The following is a 22,181-nucleotide window of genomic DNA, read 5'->3' as shown; positions in this document are numbered from 1 at the left end:
CAGTGAAGTGTGAAGTGAGACATTTGGGTAGGAAATATGTGGAGAAACAATATAAACTAAATGGAACCATTATAAAGTTGGTGCAGGATTATAGAGCCCTGGGGTGTACACACACAGATCATTGAAGGTAACATGTAGTGTCCTTGGTGTTAGAGAGAGAGGCACAGAGTAATAAAACTCAGGAGGAAATGCTGATTTTTATACATCATTGGTTAGGTCCCAGATGGAGAATTGTGTCCAGTTCTGATCACCACACTTTGGTAAGGATGTCAAGGACTAAGTGAAGATACAGAGGTGATTTACCAGAATGGTACCAGGGATCTGGGAATTCAGTTACATGGAGAGATTGGGAAAACTGGGATTGTTCTCTTTAAAGCAGTAAAGGGAAAGAGGTGATTTGATATAAAATTCAAAATCAGGAAGGGTTTTGATAGGGTAATTAATGTGAAACTGTTTCCAGTGTCAGAAAGTTCAGTATTAAGAAGATACAGATTGAAGGTAATTGACAAAGAAGCAAAGGGGAAATGAGGAGAATTTTCTTCCACAGCGAGTTGTTGGAATCTAGAATTCACTGCCTGAAAACATGGTGGAAGCAGATTCAATAATATCTTTCAAAAGGGAATTTAACAAATACCTGAAAAGGAGAAAGCACGCAGGAGTCTGGGGAAAGGGGAGGGGGGCGTGGAACTAATTAGATAGCTCTTTCAAAGAGACAGCACTGACACAATGGGCCGACAGACCTCCTTCTGTGCTGCATCAATCTCGGATTCTGTGAGCAAGAGGCAGAAAGTGAAGAGCGAGCGAGAGAGAGCAAATGTGAAAGATGGAAAGGGAAATAACAAGAACGATAAAATCAGTTTTTCATCGCTTCTTGGGCAGAGGGATCATGATCTGCCTTTGTCCGTTCCTGTTGAGGTAGGTAACACACAAAGCTCCTGCTGTCTCCTCATTTCCATGAATTCTACGGTCTCGCCCATGGTGACCCGAGCTACTGTCTGTCTGCACGCTGAACAGGGACCTAACTGTGTGTGAGAGCAGCTCGTCTTTCAGCAAGCATTCAGCTTTTAAAGGCAGTCTGTCCCTCTTAAGGGGAAGCTGCACTGAATCACAGGAGTCTGATGCTGCTGAATGTGAATGCTGCAATTGGAGACAAGGTAACTGGAATACTAGGACAGAGAGAGGGCTCTGCGGTTCACGGATGTGGTGCTAGAGGCCTTAGTCATGGAGCGTGACAGGAGAAGAGAGCCCATGTTTCTGTGGGGTGGGGTGGAGCCCCTTAAGGAACGTCCGCCGAAGGGAATGGGAGCAGGCGGCCAGGGAGGTCAATGCAAGATGTCTGGCCCCGAGGAACTGGCAACAGAGCCAGAAGAAGTTTAATGAGCTCACACGGGTGGTCAATGTCATTGAATTCATCGCCACATGGCATCTCCTCCCCCCAACACCACCAATCTCTCACACTGCTTAATGTACCACACCCCCATCACTCACACATGAGCAGTCCCTAACACTCAGGACTCATACCTAAAATTCACATACTCCCCCTCACCCTCACACACCTTGCACTGATACCAGCTTCACACCCACCTCTCACTGCCTCCGCTTACCTCCAGCTATACAGCTATGGCAGGCACATCACCCAAACACATTGCAACACAATCACTGACATTCTGCTCTCTCTCTTACAGGACTAGGTGACCCATAATCAGAGGGAGCAGCAGTGAACCGACGGGGGCCAGGCTTCATCCCCCGAGCCTGAGGTAGGAGATGGTACTCCACATCATGCGAGCGGCTGTGACAGAGTCCGTAGCATCCAGAATCACCGAGAGTATTCGGGATGTTGCTGTGTTCCTGCCTTATGTCCCTTCGTAACTCCCAGCTTCCCCTCATCCTGATGTCTGGGATGATGTACAAGCTGCAGATGGTGGGACCATGAACCTTTTTCTGTCAATCCCACCCCTAATCCCTCACACCAACTCCCCCTTTCTGCTTTTATACGTTCCAATACTTTTCTGGGCGGCTCAGCGGCGCAGTGGTTAGCACTGCAGCCCGATATCTCCAGGGACCCGGGTTCTACTCTGGGTACTGCCTGTGCGGAGTTTGCAAGTTCTCATTGTGACCGCGTGGGTTTACGTCGGATGCTACGGTTTCCTCCCAGAGCCAAAAACTTGCAGGTGATAGATAAATTGGCCATTGTAAATTGCCCCTAGTGAAGGTAGGTGGTAGGGAATATGGAATTAATGTAGGGTTAGTATAAACGGGCGTTTGTTGGTCGGCACAGACTGGGTGGGCCGAAGGGCCTCTTTCAGTGATGTATCTCTTAATAAAATAAATAAATGAAACAATGATAATCCAAAACTGCGAGCTTCCCAGTCACAGCAGCTCCAGGAGACAGAAAGGGAGAGCAGCAGCACAGCACTGGTAGTGAAACCCTATCACTTGGTCTGATAAGCACAGTCACCAGATCAAATACTTACATGTCTGTATCTTAGAGGCAGATATAGATTCGGAATCTGCACGTGGTGAGTCACCGAGCATGAGTGAGCTGCAGCCAAGCCAGGGGAAAAGGATAGTTCATGTGTCTGCTCACCAGAGGGCGAGGTCACAAACGAGTTATCATACACAGGACTCAGATGTGAACATTTCTGGAACAGCATACAGGAGAATGCTGATGGACATGTACACTAAGATACTTTGTCCATTGACAGGCCTGTCAGACAGTCTGTTGTCACTGTCAAGGAACATGGAGGAGTCCAGCACCAACATGGCACAGGACATTGCAGAGGGCTTGAAGCCCATTCTTCCCCCTAGAGAAGTCGTCACTAACTCCATGACAGCAGTAGCGGACCCAACCGTGATTCAGTGTCTGATACCATTATCTCAGCTTCCACTGCACAGACGGCAGACACACAACGTCTCAGTGCTGCTGTGGAAGCTCAGACTGAGGTCATGAGATCCATGCTTGCTGCCATGCAGGATCAGACTGCTGTCATCATGGATGTGGATTTCAGTGTTCAAAGGGGTTTGCAGGCTCTCACAGCAGTCCAGCAATCTGTGATCCAATAGATTTCTAGGATTGCTGAGGTGTCGCCCCGTGCCAGTGACAGTGTCTCCGTTGAGTATGAACTCGATGTCCTCTCTCAGGATGACAGTATTTGTTCTCCCTTCACTGTCACGCCACCACTGTCTTTGCTGTTACCCATCAACCAGCCCAGGCTGCGATTGCACATGACGAGGTGGTGCAGTCTGAGTCCGAGCCCGCAAATCCCAGAGCTGATCGAGGACGTCCTGCAAGGCCATCTGCAGTCTCCCCCAGTGACAGTCAGCAGCTTTCCACCAGCCATGCTTCAGTCACTGGGAAAACACGGTGTAGGAGCACTAGGCAAGTCGAGGGAACCCTCAAGACAGGCACTAAGGGAATACACAAGGATGAATAGTTCAGTTTGTTTTTATAATTGGATGTGTTGTTGGATAAATAGGTTCATGAAAAGGTTTTTGTTGGTGTTTATTTATTGCAGGATGGTGACCAAGGGGACACTGTGATGGGGTCTCTCAGATGGGTGTAATGGTGGAGAATGGGGGATCCATGGTGGGAAAGGGAAGTTGTCTTGTGGGAACAGGTATCTTTGTCGACACTCTCCAACAGCCTGTCCGGGTCGAAGCCATCAAGGAAATATCCTCCCTTCCTCCTCCTCCTCCTGAGGTGGTCTCCAGATTCCTGGTGCCGTTGTCATGTAATGATTGGGTAGGCATTGTCTCCGAGGAGCCATATATTTTTTCTCCAAAGAGTCCTGACGGTCATGGGAATGTCTGACTGCCTCAGAATGAAGGTATGGTGGCTGCTGCCAGGATAGTGGACATTCACCAACATGATGTACTGGGCATGCTCACACACCAACTGTACATTAATGGAGTGAGAGTTCTTTCAGTTCCTATACTTCTACCCGTTGACATGGGGGCCCCGCAGAACCACGTACATCATCAGGAATGCCGCTATTCTGACAAAGCCGCGGGATCTCTCATCCTACTTCTCCGTGCTAAGGGAGCAGACAGTATTATTCACCTCACCCGACATAGATGGCCTCCGTCACACAGCAGATATATCAATGGACAACACACAGTCCTCACAACTACAGGCCAGTTAGTCCAAAATCAGTGGTGGGAAAGGGTTTAGAACAATAATCAGGGATAAAACAGCAGGCATTTTGAGAAGTTTGAGTTAATTCAGGATAGCCAACATAGATTTACAAAAGGAAAGTCATGTTTGACAAATATAATTGAATTGTTTAATGATGTAACAGAGAAGGTTGATGAAGGGAATGTGAAGGATGTTGTCTATATTGGTTTGAAGAATGTGTTTGATAAAATACCACATAAAAGGTTAATTACCAACATTGAGTCTCATGGAATGGAAGGGTCAGTGTCCAATAGAATAAAAAAGATGGATAATGTACAGAAAACAGTGCGTCATATTAAATGGCTTGTTTTTCAGACAGGAGGATGTGAGACAGTAGATGTTCCCCCAGGGTTGGTGCAAGGGCCACTGTCTTATTTTGCTGTGCATAAATGACTTGGATCTTGGAATGCGGAGTAGAATTTCAAAATCTGTCTCTGATACCAAACTTGGAGCTGTGACAAACAGTGAGGATGTTCAGAACCACCTGAAACAGGACATAGATAGTGAGTAGAATGGGCAGACAAGTGGCAGATAGAAGTGTGAGACAAGTGTGAGGTGATGCATTTTGACAGAAAGGATAGGAAGGCAATATAGACTTAATAGCACAGTTATAAACAACGTACAGGAACAGAGAGATCTGTGGGGGCATCGATATTTAAAGGTAACAGGGCATATTGAGAGATTGGTTAGTGAAACACATATGTTTGTACATTTAAAAAATAGAGGCATTGAATACAAAAGCAGAGAAGTTATGATGAACGTTTTGAAATTTCTGCTTAGGTCTCAGCTGGCCACCACACTTCCGAAAGATTGTGAAGGTCTTTGAAATGGTGCAGAGGAGATATAACAGGATGGTTCCAGGGATGGCGGATGTTAGATACAAGGTTCGGTTGCAAAATTGCAGGGATTGAGCTGGGCAATGGGACTGACTGGATTGTTTCATGGAGAGCCAGCATGGGCATGATGGGACAAATGGCCTCATTCTGTGCCGTAAATGATTCTATCACTCTGTATGACTCTATGTAGGAGATGTATCCTGCTCCTGCCTGGAAAGATCCAGATACATGGAAGTTCAATGAAACTCTGACCTAAACAGCCACTGACAGCTCTGTCATAACCCTGGCGTGAGGCTCCAGGTCGTGCTACAGGAGGTGACACAGCTCTGTGACCACCTCCTTATTGAATCAGAGTTACCTCCTGGGTTGCGTGTCGGTAGGAAAAGTGCTCTTGGATAACCCGGGGTGGGTAGGGCAGAGCCCCCTCCTCATCCCTCTTTGCAGAGCTTCCCCTCTCTGCAGCCTCTGCTCCACTTGTTGGTCATGTTACACACCCAGAGACATTGTAACTCTAGTTGCCATACCTCGTTCAGAATTGGGCCACCAAATCCTCTCTGCTCCCTGAATGTCTGCAGCAGCTCACAACACAACCTCCAGAAAACCATCCACAGAACCTCCGCTAACTTTACAATGGCAGGAGTAAGTCAAAAGCCCTTCACATGTAAGTTAGATGCCTGGTCCTTTTAAATAACACGAGATAGGGTTACTCGTGCTGCTGAATGTATGTTCAGCTGCGAATGAGTAACACATGCGGTCAGTGGACATACACAGACCAAGTTTCAATGACGTGCATCAAAGTTGCTGGAATGGCTGATTGATGTTCCATTCAAATCCCTCCTCACACTACGAGCACATGCTTGGAGAACCGGGGCTAGAGCCGTGTGCAGCATTGAGCACTGGAAGTGACCAGCAGTTCAGCTCGTACCATTTTATGGATCTCAGCTTTTATGGATCATTGGGCCCAATGCCGCTGAAGAGCTGAAAATCATTGCCAGGAGTAGATACAGAGAGGAAGACCATACGACCATATGAATTAGGAGCTGAAGTAGGCCATTCAGCCCGTCGAGCCTGCTCCACCATTTAATATGATCATGGTTGATCTGTTTCTGTCTCGAATTCCACACTCCCATTTACTCCCGATAACATTTGATATCCCTGCCTAACAATTATCTATCTACCTCTACCTTAAAAATATGCAATGCCGCCGCCTCCGCCACCTTCAGAGGCAGAGTGTTTCAAAGTCACGCAACACTCTGAGAGAAAAAAAATCTCCTCATCTCTGCCCTAAAATTGCGATCCCTAATTTTCAAACAGTGCCTTTTCAAACAGTTACTTTAAAAGAGAAAATGAAGAAAAACCTTAATGGCAAAAGATTGGCAGGAATATAGGAATATGTAGGGGAATTGGAGGGGTGGGGCCATGGAGGAAGTTCAAACACAAGAATAAGAATATTAAAATTAAGTCGCTGCCAGACCAGGAGACAATGTAGATCAGTGAGCACAGGGGTGATGGGTGATCGTGATTTGGTGTGAGTTAGGATACAGGCAGCAGAGTTGTGGATGGGCTGTGGTTTATGGAGGTTTATAAGTGGGAGGGTGACCAGGATAGAATTGGAAAATTGGAATATTCAAGTGTGAATTTAACAAAGGCAAAGATGAGGGTTTATGCTGCAAATGGGCTGAGGCAGTGGTGGAGACGGGTGATGTTACTGAGGTGGTATTAGGCATGGTTGGTGATGGAGAGAATATGGAGATGAAATCAGCTCAGGTCTATCTAGAACACAGAGGTTGTAAACTAAATTGGTTGAGTGACAGGAGATAGAGAGAAGTGCTTTTCGGGCGGGAGAAAAGTTGGAGAAAAGAGGCCATGGAGGGATTCTAACACTAGAATGAGAATACTAAAATTAATGTGCTGCCAGACTGGGAGCTATTCTAGATCGGTGAACACAGGGGTGATGGATAACCGGGATTTAGTGTGAGTTCGGAAACAGGAAGCAGAGTTCTGGATGGGCGGTAGTTTATGGAGGTTTATAACTGGGAGGATGACCAGGATAGAATTTGAATAGTCAAGTGTGGATTTAACAAAGGCACAGATAAGGGTTTATGCAGCAGATGGGCCGAGGCAGAGGTGGAGTAGGCAGGGTTTGTGACGGAGAGAAAATGGAGATTAACTCAGCTCAGGTTTAAATAGAACACAGTGGTTGCAAACTGTCTGGTTCCGCCTCAGACATTGGGCAGGGAGGGGTATGTGTTCACAGATAGGGGACTGAATTTCTGATGGAGACCAATGACACTGGCTTCATTCTTCGAAAAAAACTAAATTACTTGAACTGTATTTCAGTGAACCAGGGTTTACAGAACTTATATGTGGAAATATAGATTTACCAGGGGCAGTAACAGCAGGAAAGTTGAGAGTAAATTACAAGAACTATAATACCGTTAGCAATGGTTGTAGAGCTAATAGCTGGAGACCGAGATTCACCAGGAATAACAACAGCAGTAAGGAGGGACGCAGAAGAGGCCTGAATTCGAGGAGCACAGATATGTTGAAGGGGTGTGCGGCTGGATATTACAGATACAGGATGGGGGTTGAGGTCATGGAGGGAAAACAAGGTGGAGAATTTAAATAAAGAGATTACTTGATCAGGAGTCAACGTCGGTCAGTGATATGTGAACGTGATTTGACGCGATTTAGGACATGGGCAGCAGAGTTCTGGAGGACCTCAAGTTAACAGAGAGTAGCATGCGGGAGACCAGACAGGACTGAGTTGGAATAGTCATTTCTAGGGGAAATGAAGGCATGAATGAGTTTCAGCAGCAGATGGGCTGAGACAGAGGTGAAGTCGGGTGCTGATACTTCGGGAGAAATAGGCGGTCGCAGTGACAGAATAAATATTATGTTATAAGCTCATTTTGTAGTCAAATGTGACACCAAGATTGCAAACAGACTTTCTGAATCTCAGAGAGGGATGGAATCAATAGCAAGGAGACAGAGTTGGAGTGTGGAGTGAAAACAATGGCTTCAGTATTCCCAGTATTTAATTGGAGTACATTTCTGCTCATCCAGTGCTGGATGTCGGATAAGCAGTCTGATAATGTAACAACAGTGGAGAAGTGGAGAGAGGTGGTGCTGAGGTAAACTTGATGGAGTTCTTTGATAAAAAAAAATGGAGTGTGTTGATGAGGGTGGTGTGATTGAAGTTATATAGATGAACTTTCAAAAGGTGCTTGATCAAGTGACATTCAATAGACAGGTTAGGAAAACTGAACCCAATGGATTAAAGGGACAGTGACAGTATGGAGAGAAAATTGGCTAAGGAACAGTAAACAGAGAGAAGTGGTGGAAGGTCGTTGTTCAGATTCGATGGGAGCAGACAGTGGTGCTCCACAGGGCTCTGTATTAGGCCCACTGCTCTTTTTACTCTAGGAAAACCCGGGATTGGTAGGGCAGAGCCCCCTCCTCCTCCCTCTTTGCAGATATTACCCTCTCTGCAGCCTCTGCTCCATTTGTTGGTCATGTTGCAAACCCAGAGACACTGTAACTACAGTCCCCGTACCTCGTCCATAGTTGGGTCATCAAATCCTCTGTCCTCCCTAAATGCCTGCAGCAGCTCACAACACAACCCCCAGAAAATCATCCACAACACCTCCACTGACATTACAATAGCAGAAGTAAGTCAAACGTCCCTCACCCATAAGTTGGATGCCTGGTCCTTTTAAATAACACTGGAGGGGGTTCTTGTGCTGTTGAATGCTTGTTCAGCTGAGAGTGACTAACACAGGCGGTCAGTAGACATGCACAGACCAATTTTCAAAGACGTACATTAAAGCTGCCGGAATGGCTGATTGACACCATATTCAGACCCCTCCTCACACTGCAGACACACAGACGTTGCACCCACATTGGGACCCTGGCCAGCCTGAGTGCCCTGCACAATGTGCTGGATGTGACCAGCAGTGCAGCTCACACCATTTTATGGATCCAAACTTCCACAGCACCAGTGGAGCTGGAGAGATGTAATGTGTGGTCAGGGAGAGAGACAGCGGGAAGGAACTCACTTTAAAATGGAATTAGAAAAATACTTTAAGATGCACAAGTTTCAGGAATATTGGAAATGGACAGCGAATTGGGATAATCAGAGGGCTGAGGCCGTGGAGGGATTTGATCATACAAGTGAGAATATTAAAATTGAGGTGTTACTGGACCAAGAGCCAAGTAGGTCAGTGAGCACAGGGATGTTGGGTGAACAGAATCTTGTGTAAATTAGAAGATGGCAGCAGAGTTTTGGATAACCACAAGGTTACAGAGAGTAGAATGTGGGAGACAGGTCAGGAGTGTGTTAGAATAGTCAAGTCTTGAGGTAACAGTCAAACCTTCAAGCCAAAATGGACAATTTCACCTTTTCCCACATAATACTCCATTTGCTAGATCTTTGACCACTCACTTAACCTATCTATATCCATTTGTAGCGTCCTTATCTCCTTTTCAGAATTTACCTTCTTAACTATCTTGGAGTCATTAGCAAATTTAGCAAGCATACCTTCGGTCCACTCATCAAAATCATTTATATAAATTGTAAAAAGTTGAGTCCCCAGCACTGACCCCTCTGGCACACCACACGTTACATCTTGCCAGCCATAAAAATGACTAATTTATGCCTGCGCTGTTTCCTGTCAGTTCACCAATCTTCCATCCATGCCTATATGTTACCCCTACACCACGAACTTTTATTTTCCACAATGACGTTTGATGTGGGACGTTGTCAAATACCTTCTGGAAATCTAAGTACAGAACATCTACCAGTTCCCCTTTACCCACAGCACATGTTACTTCTTCAAAGAACTCCAATACATTGGTTAAACATGATTTCCCTTTCACAAAACCATTTTGACTCTGCCTGATCACCTTGATTGTTTCTACCTGCCCTACTATAACGTCTTTAATAATAGCTTCTAACATCTGATCCATAGCCAGAAAGCCATTCTCACCTGCCACAGGTCATATGTCCACTATGTCGATTCTGATGTTGTGCGGTATTTGAACTGTCAGTCCTCAATAGAGTCAAGGAGATATACAGCACAGAAACATGACCTTTGGCTCACTGTGTCTGTGCCAGCCATCAAGCACATAACTATTCCAATCCCAATTTCCAGCACTTGGCTTGTAGCCTTGTTTGCTCTGGCGTTTCAAGTGCTCATCTAAATACTTCTGAAATGTTGTGAGTGTACCTGCCTCTCCTACCCCTTCAGGCAGTGTGTTCCAGATTCCAACCACCCTCTGGCTCAAAATTATTTTCCTCAAATCCCCTCTAAACCTTCTGCCCCTTAACTTAAATCTATGCCCCTGGTTATTGACTCCTCTGCTAAGTGAAAATGATTATTCCTATCTAACCTATCAATGCCCCTCATAATTTTGCATAACTCAATCATGACCCCTCTCCTTCTCTGCTCTAACGGAAACAACCCTAGACTTTTCTGTCGCTCTTCACAGCTGAAATTCTCCAGCCCAGGGAACATCCTGGTGAATCTATTTTGCTCCGCCTCCAGTGCTATCACATCCTTCCTGTAGTGTGGTGACCAGAACTGGACACAGTACACCAGCTTTGGCCTAACTAGCGATTTATACAGCTCCATCATAACCACCCTGCTCTTATATTCTATGCCTCAGCTAATAAAGGCAAGTGTCCCACATGCCTTCCGAACCACATTGTCTACCTGTGCTGCTGCCTTCAGTCATCTATGGACGAGTGCACCACGGTCCCTCTGACCCTCTGCACTTCCTCGGGTCGTACCATCCACTGTATATTTCCTTGCCTTGTTAGTCCTCCCAAAATGCATCACCTCCCACTTCTCAGGATAAAATTCCATTTCCCGCTGCTCTGCCCATCTTACGAGCCCATCTATATTGACATGTAATCTAACGCTCTCCTCCTCACTATTTACAACACCAAAGATTTTCGTGTCAGCGGCGAACTTACTGGTCATACCTCCTATATTCACGACTAAATCATTAATGTACACTACAAACAGCAAGGGTCCCAGCACCGATCCCTGTGGTACACCACTGGTCACAGGCTTCCACTCACAAAAACAACCCTTGACTCTCACACTCTGCCTGCGACCAATCAGCCAATTTTGGATCCAATTTACCAAATTGCCCTGGATCCCATGGGCGCTTCGCTTCTTAACCAATCTGACATGTAAAACCCTATCAAAAGTCTTACAGAAGTCAATGTAGACTACACCAACTACTTTACCCTCATCTACACATCCAGTCAATGCCTGGCAAAAATTCAATCAAGTTAGTTAGACACGATCTCCCCCTGGCAAAGCCATACTGACAATCCCTGATTAATCCCAGCCTCTCCACGTGGAGATTAATCCGGTCCCTCCGAATATTTTCCAATAGTTTCCCTGCAATAAACTGCTTGTGACCCTTCGACCTCCTTTTGGTTAATCTGTGACCCTAGATCAGATCTTGTAGTGGTGTAGGAGAGGGAACAGAGTTTATTTCAAAGTCGTGACTCCCTTTTATATGATCCTCCATAATGGATAGGGACTACTGGGCAGTAATGTGTTCAAAGGTTATCAGCAGTAATTGATTATCCCTATATTTGTATATTTTGGAACATTAAAACATACCCGACTCTGGTGTCCATTGCACCCTCAATATTCCTGATTAAAATATCAGAAGAGTGGGTACCAGCCACCTCTGATGGTCCTGAGCTACAGGCGATTCTCGAGTCGGTGCTGAGCGTATACACAACCATAAAGATGACTGTGGAAACATGAGCAAACCTGAAGTAATTAACTGACCATTGCATGCTCCATGAAGCAGTATTCTTACCGAACTGAGATTATATCATATATTCCAGACACTATCAGGTCATTGTTATACCAGGGTGTCGTTCACAAAGACACATTCACTGCTAACTGCCCCATTTGGCCAGTTAGAAAACGGGATGGTAGCTGGAGACTGACTGGTGACTATCACAGACTCAACTCAGTCAGCTCTGTGTGATCCCGGTTGTCTGAGAGACACCCACCCTACTCTCCCGGATTTCCAGTGGCAGGGTTGACTTCACCACCATGGATATCTCTAATGGTTATTGGAGTATCCAAGTAAAACTGGGGAAACAATTGAAATTCACATTCACTTCTGAAGACCAAAGATACCCTTGGACATGTCTGCCACAAGGGATTCCACAATTAGCCCACTATTTTCCACAAACATATGGTCAGGGACCTTATGAACTTTTCACAGTCTTCCTGCTTGCTGAAATAAATTGATGATCTCCTCCTCATTCCCACAGACCGTGTCCACACATTTAACCCTTTTACTGGAACTGCTGCAGCTACTTTGGGAGCTGTACTAAAAGACCATCCACGTAAGGCCCAGCTGGTGCAAGATCGTGTCACGTTTCTAGGTGTCCATATTGGATCATCCAGCATCAGCCCAGACCAACACCAGATCGAGACCATCCAGCGTCTACCCCTGTTCACCTCAAAGAGTGCTCTGTGTCCTCTCCTCAGGCTGGTGGGGTATCAGCGGACCCTCATCCATTGTCTACCCCTGTCCACCTCAAAGACTGCCCTGGGTCCTATCCTCAGGCTGGTGTGGTATCAGCGGACCCGCATCCAGTGTCTACCCCTTTCCACCTCAAAGACTTCCCTGTGTCCTATCCTCAAGCTGGTGGGGTGTCAGCAGACCCCCCTCCAGTGTCTACCCCTGTCCTCCTCAGAGAGTGCCCTGTGCTCTATCCTCAAGCTGGTGGGGTATCAGCAGACCTCAATCCAGTATCTACCCCTGTCTACCTCAAAGACTGCCCAGTGTCCTATCCTCAAGCTGGTGGAGTATCAGCAGACCCCCATCCAGTGTCTACCCCTGTCCGCCTCAAAGACTGCTCTATGTCTTATCCTCAAGCTGGTGGGTTATCAGCAGTCCCTCATCCATTGTCTACCCCTGTCCGCCTCAAAGACTGCTCTGTGTCCTATCCTCAAGCTGGTGGGGTATCAGCAGACCCCCATCCAGTGTATGTCCCTGTCCGCCTCAAAGACTGCCCTGTGCCCTATCCTCAAGCTAGTGGGGTATCAGCAGACCCCCATCCAGTGTCTACCCCTGACCACCTCAAAGACTGCTCTGTGTCCTATCCTCAAGCTGGTGAGGTATCAGCAGACTCCCATCCAGTGTCTGTCCCTGTCCGCCTCAAAGACTGCCCTGAGCCCTATCCTCAATTTGGTGGGGTATCAGCAGACCCCCATCCAGTGTCTACCCCTGTCGGCCTCAAAGACTGTTCTGTGTCCTATCCTCAAGCTAGTGGGGTAACTGTGGACCCTCATCCCTCGATTTCCAGAGACTGTGGGTCCTCTTTATGAACTACCTAATGCTGATGATGACCAGGTTTAACCAGTTGGACTGAAGACAGCACGGAAACAGTAACACAATTGAAGAAAGCTGTCGCCCAGGCAACGTGTATGATCTCGCCTAACCCTGACAAGACGTTCCATCTGGAGGTGAGGGACACAGTGAAAAGCCTGACTGCTGTCCTATGTAGAGAATACCAGGCGAAACTACTCCCCATTTTGAATGACTCCAGAATGTTGAGTGAGGATGAACTGATTTACTCTGTTTGTGAAGGACATTTGTTAACCACGTTCTGGGACATCAAACATTTCACTTACATCACGGGGTTCAACAGGCTGATACTGCCCAGTGCATTATAAACTTTCACAATATAGGAAAGCAGTAGTAATAGTATTCCCTGTCAGAGAGTCGTAGAGTCACAGTCATTTCAGCAGAGAATGAGGCCATTCGGCCAATCGAGACCATGCCAGCTCTTTCCAGATAAATACAGTCAGTATCATTCCCCAGCTCTGTCTCCATATTCCTGCAAGTCGATTTCCCTCAAGTGTTCATCCAATATCCTTTTGAAATCATTCACCATCTCTGCGTCCACCACCCTCGTAGGCAGTGATTTCCAGGCCATTCCCATTCGCTCTGTAAAAGGATTGTTCCTCACATCCCCCAGTATCTCTTGCCCATAACCTTAACTCTAGTCCTTGTACCATTAACTAATGGTAACATCTTTTCCTGTCTACCTTATCCAAACATATCATCATCTTGTATACCTCTATCAAATCTCCCCTCAATCTCCTTTACTCCAAGGAAAACAATCCCAGCTTTTCCAGATTAACTTTATAGCTAAAATCCTCCATCCCTGGAACCATTCTGGTAAATCTCCTCTACACCATGTCAAGGACCCTCACATCCTTCCTAAACTGTGGTGAACGGAACTGGATGCAGTCCTCCAGTTGGGGCCTAACCAGAGCTTTATGAAGGTTCGGCATAACTTGCCTTCTTCTGTACTCACCACCTCTACTTATTTTAGGATAGTCAGTATGGCTTTGTTTAGGGAAGATTTTTTTTCACCAACTTAATCGAATTTTTTGAAGAAGTAACAAGGAAGATAAATGAGGGTAGTGCGGTTGATATGGTCTACTTGGGTGTTAGCAAGGCTTTTGACAAGGTCCTACATGGCAGACTAGTTCAAAAAATAAAATCCCATCGGATCCAGGGAAATGCAGCAAGGTGGAGACTAGATTGGCTCAGTGGCAAGAAAGAAAGGGTAATTGTTGACGCTGTTTTAGCGACGAGAAGGTTGTTTCCAGTGGCATTCCTCAGGGCTCAGTACTGGGATCCCTCCTTTTTGTGGTATAAGTTAACGATTTGGACGTAAATGTAGGGGGCATGATCAAGATGTTTGCAGACGACACGAAGATTGGCCGTGTGGTAGATAGCGAGGAGGATAGCTGTAGACTACAGAAATAGACTGATGGCCTGGTCAGATGGGCAGAAACGTGGCAAATGTAATTCAACTTGGAGAAATATGAGGTGATGCATTTGTGGAGGTCAAACAAGGAATACAGGAACAATGGCAAAATACTGAGAAGTGTAGAGAAAGTGAGGGACCATGGATTGAAGGTCCACACATCCCTGAATGTAGCAGGAGAGGTCGATAAGGTGGTTAAGAAGGCATATGGAAACCTTTCCATTATTAGCCCAGGTACATAATACAAGAACAGGGAGGTTATGCTGGAACTGTATAACTCATTGATTAGGCCACAACTTGAGTGCTTTGTACAGATCTGGTCTCCTCATTACAGAAAGGATGTAATTGTGCTGGAGAGGGTACAGAGGAGATTTACGAGGATGTTGCCAAGAATAGAAAAATGCAGCTATGAAGCAAGATGGGATAGACTGGGGTTGTTCCCCTTGGAACAGAGAAGGCTGAGGGGAGATCTGATTGAAATGTACAAAATTGTAACGGGTCTGGATAGAGTGGAGGTGAAGAGTCTATTCACCATAGCATCGAATAGGGGGAATAGAGTTAACGTGATTGGTAGAAAGATCAGATGGGAGATGAGGGTGGTGGTGGTCTGGAATTCCCTGCCTGAAAGGGTAGTTGACGCAGAAACCCTCAACTCATTCAAACAGAATCTGGATATGCACCGGAAGTGCTGTAATCTGATGGTCCACGCACCAAATGCTGGAAGGTGGGGTTAGAATAGGTGGATCATTTTCTGGCTGCGCAGACAAGATGGGCCAAGTGGCTGCTTTCTGTGCCTTAACTTTCTCTGATTGTATGATTCTACTAGAATGCTTCCAGGGATTTGGGGTTTTTTAGTTACAAGGTTAGTTTGGAGAAGATGGAGTTGCTGTTCCTGGAGTAAAGAAGATTGAGAGAGATTTGATAGAAGTATACAAACTTATGATAGGTTTAGATAAGATAGACAAGGAAAAACTGTTCCCATTAACTGATGAAACACGGACTCGGGGACACTGATGGAAGGTTTTGGGTAAGTGATGCAGGGGGAATATGAGGAAGAACTTTTCTACACAGTGGATGGTAATGAGCTGGAACTCACTGTCCATGAGGGAGGTGGAAGACGAGACAATCAATGATTTCAAAAGGAAACAGGATGGACACCTGAAAGAAATGAACTTGCAGGGAAACGGGGATGGAATGGGGGAATGGGACTGACTGGATTGTTCCAAAGGAACTGGCACGGAGCGGCAGAATGGCCCCCTCCTATTTCGTAAATGACTCTATGACTCTCTGTGACTCTGTTGGATATGCCGCCCACTCCTGCCTGGGGAGCAATCCGGATGCAGTGAAGATCAATGAAACTGTGACATTAATGGCCACTGACAGCTCCGTCATCACCCTGGTGTGAGGCTCCAGGTCGTGTTACAGGAGGCGATACAGTTCTGTGACCACCTCCTTATTGAATCAGAGTCACCTCACACACTGCTCCTGGGTTAGGTGTAGGTAGGAAAAATGCTCTTGGGAAAACCGGGTTGGTCGGGCAGAGCCCCCTCCTCCTCCCACTTCACAGAGTTTCCCCTCTCTGCAGCCTTTGCTCCATATGTTGGTCATGTTACAGACCCAGAGACACTGTCACTACAGTCCCCATACCTCGTCCAGAGTTGGGTCACCAAATCCTCTGTCCTCCCTGAATGTCTGCAGCAGCTCACAACACAACCTCCAGAAAACCATCCACAGAACCTCCACTAATTATACAACAGCAGAAGTAAGTCAAAAGGCCCTCACCTGTAAGTTGGATGCCTGATCCTTTGAAAAAACTTTGGGGGATGGAGGTGGGGGTGGGGGGTTCCTCATGCTGATGAATGTATGCTCAGCTGAGAGTGACTTACACAGGTGGTCAGTGGATATGCACATACAAAGTTTCAAAATCCTACATCAATGCTGCCAAAATTGACATCACTGCAAACCCCTCCTCACACTAACAACACACACATGGAACCCAGGCTAGATCCCTGCCCAACATGGGGTACTGTGCTGACCAATCTAAAAGTGACCAGCTGTGCAGTTCACATCATTTTATGGATCCAGGTTTCTGTAACGATGGCACCGGTGGGACCGCAGCATGAAAACCACAGCTGGCGGAGGTAGCGAGGGAAAGCAATTCACTTTATAAAGGGAATTGGTAGCAGACTCAAAGGCATAAGATTTACAAGAATATGGGTAATGGTCAGGGGAATGGGATTAATTGGACAGGTTAGGACACGGAGGAATTCATACACAAGGCTGAGAATATTAAATTAAGGTGCTGCTAGACCAAGAGCCACTGTTGATCAGTGAGCACAGGGGTGACGTGTGATCGGTATTTGGTGTGAGTTAGATATAGGCAGCAAAGTTTTGGATGGGCTGTGGTTTATGGAGATTTATATCTGTGGAGTGGCCAGGATAGAATTGGAAGAGTCAAGTGTGGATTTAACAAAGTCACGATGAGGGTTCACGCAGCTGGTAGGCTGAGGCAGATATTATAGAGGTGTTATTCGTGTCAAGGAAAGACGATATGCCAATGAGGAATTTTAATTCATCAGTTGGAAACTTACATTAAAGTTTAAAAAAAAACTGGCAGCCAAGATGGCCACTGCAATTTGTACCTGAAGCACCTTTTCACATTCCAACGTCTCCAACAGGAGACACATGGCTGATAAGCCTGGACCCAAAATAATGGCTTGCTCTTGAGACTGAATTTGTTAAGGTTGCGTTCATTGGCATGGAATTCAAGGACATCCTGACACACTGACTTTGTTGGTGTAAACTACTCCAAGTGTAAATAATGGCATCCTGGGCCCTTGGGAGATGGAAATTCCTCACCTTGAATCTCATTGGAAGGCTCCAGAAAATATATTGAGGCAGCCATGCGACCGTCTGACCATCTCTATGAAAGCTGGGAGTTTCCCCTGGACAAAGACAGACAAGACAGTGATTCAAACTGGCAGAAGCAGAAGGGTGGTCTCCTTCCCCCGTCCCATAGCACCACCACCACCACACCACCGCCCCCAGCCCCAAGCCCCGTTCTCTTTCTGTCTCTCTCCAGATGACATCACAAGTTTGAAAACAATCTCCGACTGTGAACCCTCCAAACCTACAGATTGCTACAGACTGAGGCACCAGGGGAAAAAGGCCACCTACCAGTCTGCCTACAAGAAAATCATGAGCCATGTGGATCAGCCACAATGGGCACTTCGACTAGCCAAAGAGTTCAAGAGTACAACTTCAGCCAGAAGATCAGGGAATTATCAAACCTCACTGACTGCATATTATGTTTTGATTTATTCTGGACTCTAATCCTGCCAAGATTTTACTTCTCACTCTGTAATTAATTTGCGTATGTGAAATTCTTGTGTCAGTACCAGCATAAATGTACAACGTATGTTTTTATTATTTTATTTTGATTGGGTTTAGATATTAAGTGTATTAAACTCACCTCTTTCATGTTTAAACTCAAGAAAACCTTTCCAATTGGTTCCTTCACTATCACACCAAAGGTAAAAAGTAAAACATCAACAAAAATGTTAAATACATCCCTGGTTAAAAAAGAACAAACACTATTGCGGTCAAATAAGAGGAAGGACAAGAGGACCGACTGTGACCCCTCCTCACCTGCCTGCAACAATATGTAGGGTTGGAGATGGAGTTAATATGGGGATGAACTGAGCTCAGCATTAAATATACCAGTGGTTGTAAACTTCCTGGTTCAGCCTCAATGGCCAGCGAGGGGAATGCAGATTGTCGAGAGGGAACAGAGTTTGTGACAGAAAGTAAAGACAATGGATACAGTCTTCTCATGATTTAAATGACAAGAACACTAATTCAGTGAAATATGGTTTCTGAATCTAATAGTTAGATACACAGACTTACCGGGGACACCAATAATAGCGAGGCTGGGATAGTAAATCGTTAGAACCATCTTCAGTGCAAAATAGATCCGCCATTCTAATGTTAGCCAAGTCTTAGCTGCCGTAACTAAACCAAACCAAAGGAGAAACTCCTGCTGTCCATTGCTGTAAAATTCCAATCTATTGTTCTCACATTCTGATCCATTGTTGTAACATTCCAATCTATTGTTCTCAGATTCTGATCTATCCTCTCCCTCTCTCTGGAGCCGCTGATCCCTGTTAGTGCCGGGTTTGATGCTCCAGCTGACACTGTGGGTAAGGCATTATATGAAGACTCTTATTAATAGAAGAGGGAAACCCTCCAGTGACACAATTATTGTCCAAAGAGACTGACATTAATTACAGTCACTGAACAAACAGGTTGAGTTAACCCCTTTCAATCCAGTACTTTTGTACCACAATAAAGTGGAGCATTTAGCTGGTCTGGATGGGATGTGTGAGGTTTGCTGAGGGAAGGAATGTTGGAAATAACAAAGGCACTGGCCAGAATCTTCCAATCCTCCCTGGATATGGGAGCGGTGACAGAGGACTGAAGGGTTGTAAATGTTACATCCTGTTTTAGAAAGGAGAGATGAGATAAACCCTGCAACTACTGACCAGTCAGTGTAATGTCGATGGTTAGAAATTTCTAGAGGCCGTAATCAAGTACAAAAATATATCTTCCTTGGAAAAACATGGGAAAATAATTGGCAAACAGGCCGGATAGGTTAATGGAAAATCATGTCTGATAATCCTGATCAAGTTCGTTGATGACATAACTGTGAGCGTTAACGAGGATAGTGTGTTTAGTGTTGTGCATATAGACTTTCAAAAGGCCTGTAATCAAATGACATTCCATAGACTTGTTATGAAAAATTTAACACATGGATTATTGTGAGAGTGATAGTGTGGATATGACACTGACTCAGGGACAGAAACTAGAGAGAAGTGGTGAACAGTCATTGTTCAGACTGGGGGAGGGGGAGTATACAGTGCGGTATACAAAGAACAAAGAACAAAGAAAATTACAGCACAGGATCAGACCTTCGGCCCTCCAAGCCTACGCTGATCCAACTCCTCTATCGAAACATGACGCCTATTTTCTAAGGGTCTGTATCTCTTTACTTCCTGCCCATTCATGTATCTGTCTAGATACATCTTCAAAGACGCCATAGTGCCCACGTCTACCACCTCCGCTGGCAAAGCGTTCCATGCACACACCAACCTCTGCGAAAAGAAATTTCCACGCATATCCCCCCTAAACTTTTCCCCTCTCACTTTGAACTCGTGTCCCCTTGTAATTGAATCCCCCACTCTGGGAAAAAGCTTCTTGCTATCCAACCTGTCTAAACCTCTCATGATTTTGTACACCTCAATCAGGTCCCCCCTCAACCTCCGTCTTTCTAATGAAAATAATCCTAATCTACTCAACCTCTCTTCATAGCTAGCGCACTCCATACCAGGCAACATCTTGGTGAATCTCCTCTGCACCCTCTCCAAAGCATCCACATCCTTTTGGTAATGTGGCGACCAGAACTGCACGCAGTATTCCAAATGTGGCCGAACCAAAGTCCGATACAACTGTAACATGACCTGCCAACTCTTGTACTCAATACCCCGTCCGATGAAGGAAATCATGCCGTATGCCTTCTTGAACACTCTATTGACCTGAGTTGCCACCTTCAGGGAACAATGGACCTGAACACCCAAATCTCTCTGTACATCAATTTTCCCCAGGACTTTTCCATTTGCTGTATAGTTAACTCTTGAATTGGATCTTCCAAAATGCATCACCTCGCATTTGCCCTGATTGAGCTCCATCTGCCATTTCTCTGCCCAACTCTCCAATCTATCTATATTCTGCTGCATTCTCTGACAGTCCCCTTCAGTATCTGCTACTCCACCAATCTTAGTGTCCTCTGCAAACTTGCTAATCAGACCACCAATACTTTCCTCCAAATCATTTATGTATATCACAAACAACAGTGGTCCCAGCACGATGGAACACCACTGGTCACACGTCTCCATTTTGAGAAACTCCCTTCCACTGCTACTCTCTGTCTCCTGTTGCCCAGCCAGTTCTTTATCCATCTAGCTAGTACACCTTGGACCCCATGCGCCTTCACTTTCTCCGTCAGCCTACCATGGGGAACCTTATCAAACGCCTTACTGAAGTCCATGTATATGACATCTACAGCCCTTCCCTCATCAATCAACTTTGTCACTTCCTCAAAGAATTCTATTAAGTTGGTAAGACATGACCTTCTCTGCACAAAACCATGTTGCCTATCAATGATAAGCCCATTTTCTTCCAAATGGGAATAGATCCTGTCCCTCAGTAACTTCTCCAGCAGCTTCCCTACCACTGACGTCAGGCTCACCGGTCTATAATTACCTGGATTATCCCTGCTACCCTTCTCAAACAAGGGGACAACATTAGCAATTCTCCAGTCCTCCGGGACCTCACCCGTGTTTAAGGATGTTGCAAAGATATCTGTTAAGGCCCCAACTATTTCCTCTCTCGCTTCCCACAGCAACCTGGGATAGATTCCATCCGGACCTGGGGACATGTCCACCTTAATGCCTTTTAGAATACCCAACACTTCCTCCCTCCTTATGCCGACTTGACCTTGAGTAATCAAACATCTGTCCCTAACCTCAACATCCGTCATGTCCCTCTCCTTGGTGAATACAGATGCAAAGTACTTATTTAGAAACTCACCCATTTTCTCTGACTCCAGGCATAACTTTCCTCCTTTGTCCTTGAGTGGGCAAATCCTTTCTCCAGTTACCATCTTGCTCCTGATATATGAATAAAAGGCATTGGGATTTTCCTTAACCCTGTTTGCTCAAGATATTTCATGACCCCTTTTAGCCCTCTTAATTCCTCGTTTCAGATTGTGCCTACAATCCCGATATTCTTTCAAAGCTTCGTCTTTCGTCAGCCGCCCAGACCTTATGTATGCTTCCTTTTTCCTCTCAGCTAGTCTCACAATTTCACCTGTCATCCACGGTTCCCTAATCTTGCCATTTCTAGCCCTCATTTTCACAGGAACATGTCTCTCCTGCACGCTAATCAACCTCTCTTTAAAAGCCTCCCACATATCAAATGTGGATTTACCTTCAAACAGCTGCTCCCAATCTACATTTCCCAGCTCCTGCCGAATTTTGGTATAGTTGTTCTTCCCCCAATTTAGCACTCTTCCTTCAGGACCACTCTCGTCTTTGTCGATGAGTATTCTAAAACTTACGGAATTGTGATCACTATTCCCAAAGTAGTCCCCTACTGAAACGTCAACCACCTGGCCCGGCTCATTTCCCAACACCAGGTCCAGTATGGCCCTTTCCCGAGTTGGACTATTTATATACTGCTCTAGAAAACCCTCCTGGATGCTTCTTACAAATTCTGCTCCATCTGG

This window comes from Heterodontus francisci, unplaced genomic scaffold (genome assembly GCF_036365525.1).
Source record: "Heterodontus francisci isolate sHetFra1 unplaced genomic scaffold, sHetFra1.hap1 HAP1_SCAFFOLD_152, whole genome shotgun sequence".
Classification (NCBI taxonomy): Eukaryota; Metazoa; Chordata; class Chondrichthyes; order Heterodontiformes; family Heterodontidae; genus Heterodontus; species Heterodontus francisci.
The sequence above is the reverse complement of the archived record's forward strand: the minus strand, read 5'-3'. Positions refer to the sequence as shown.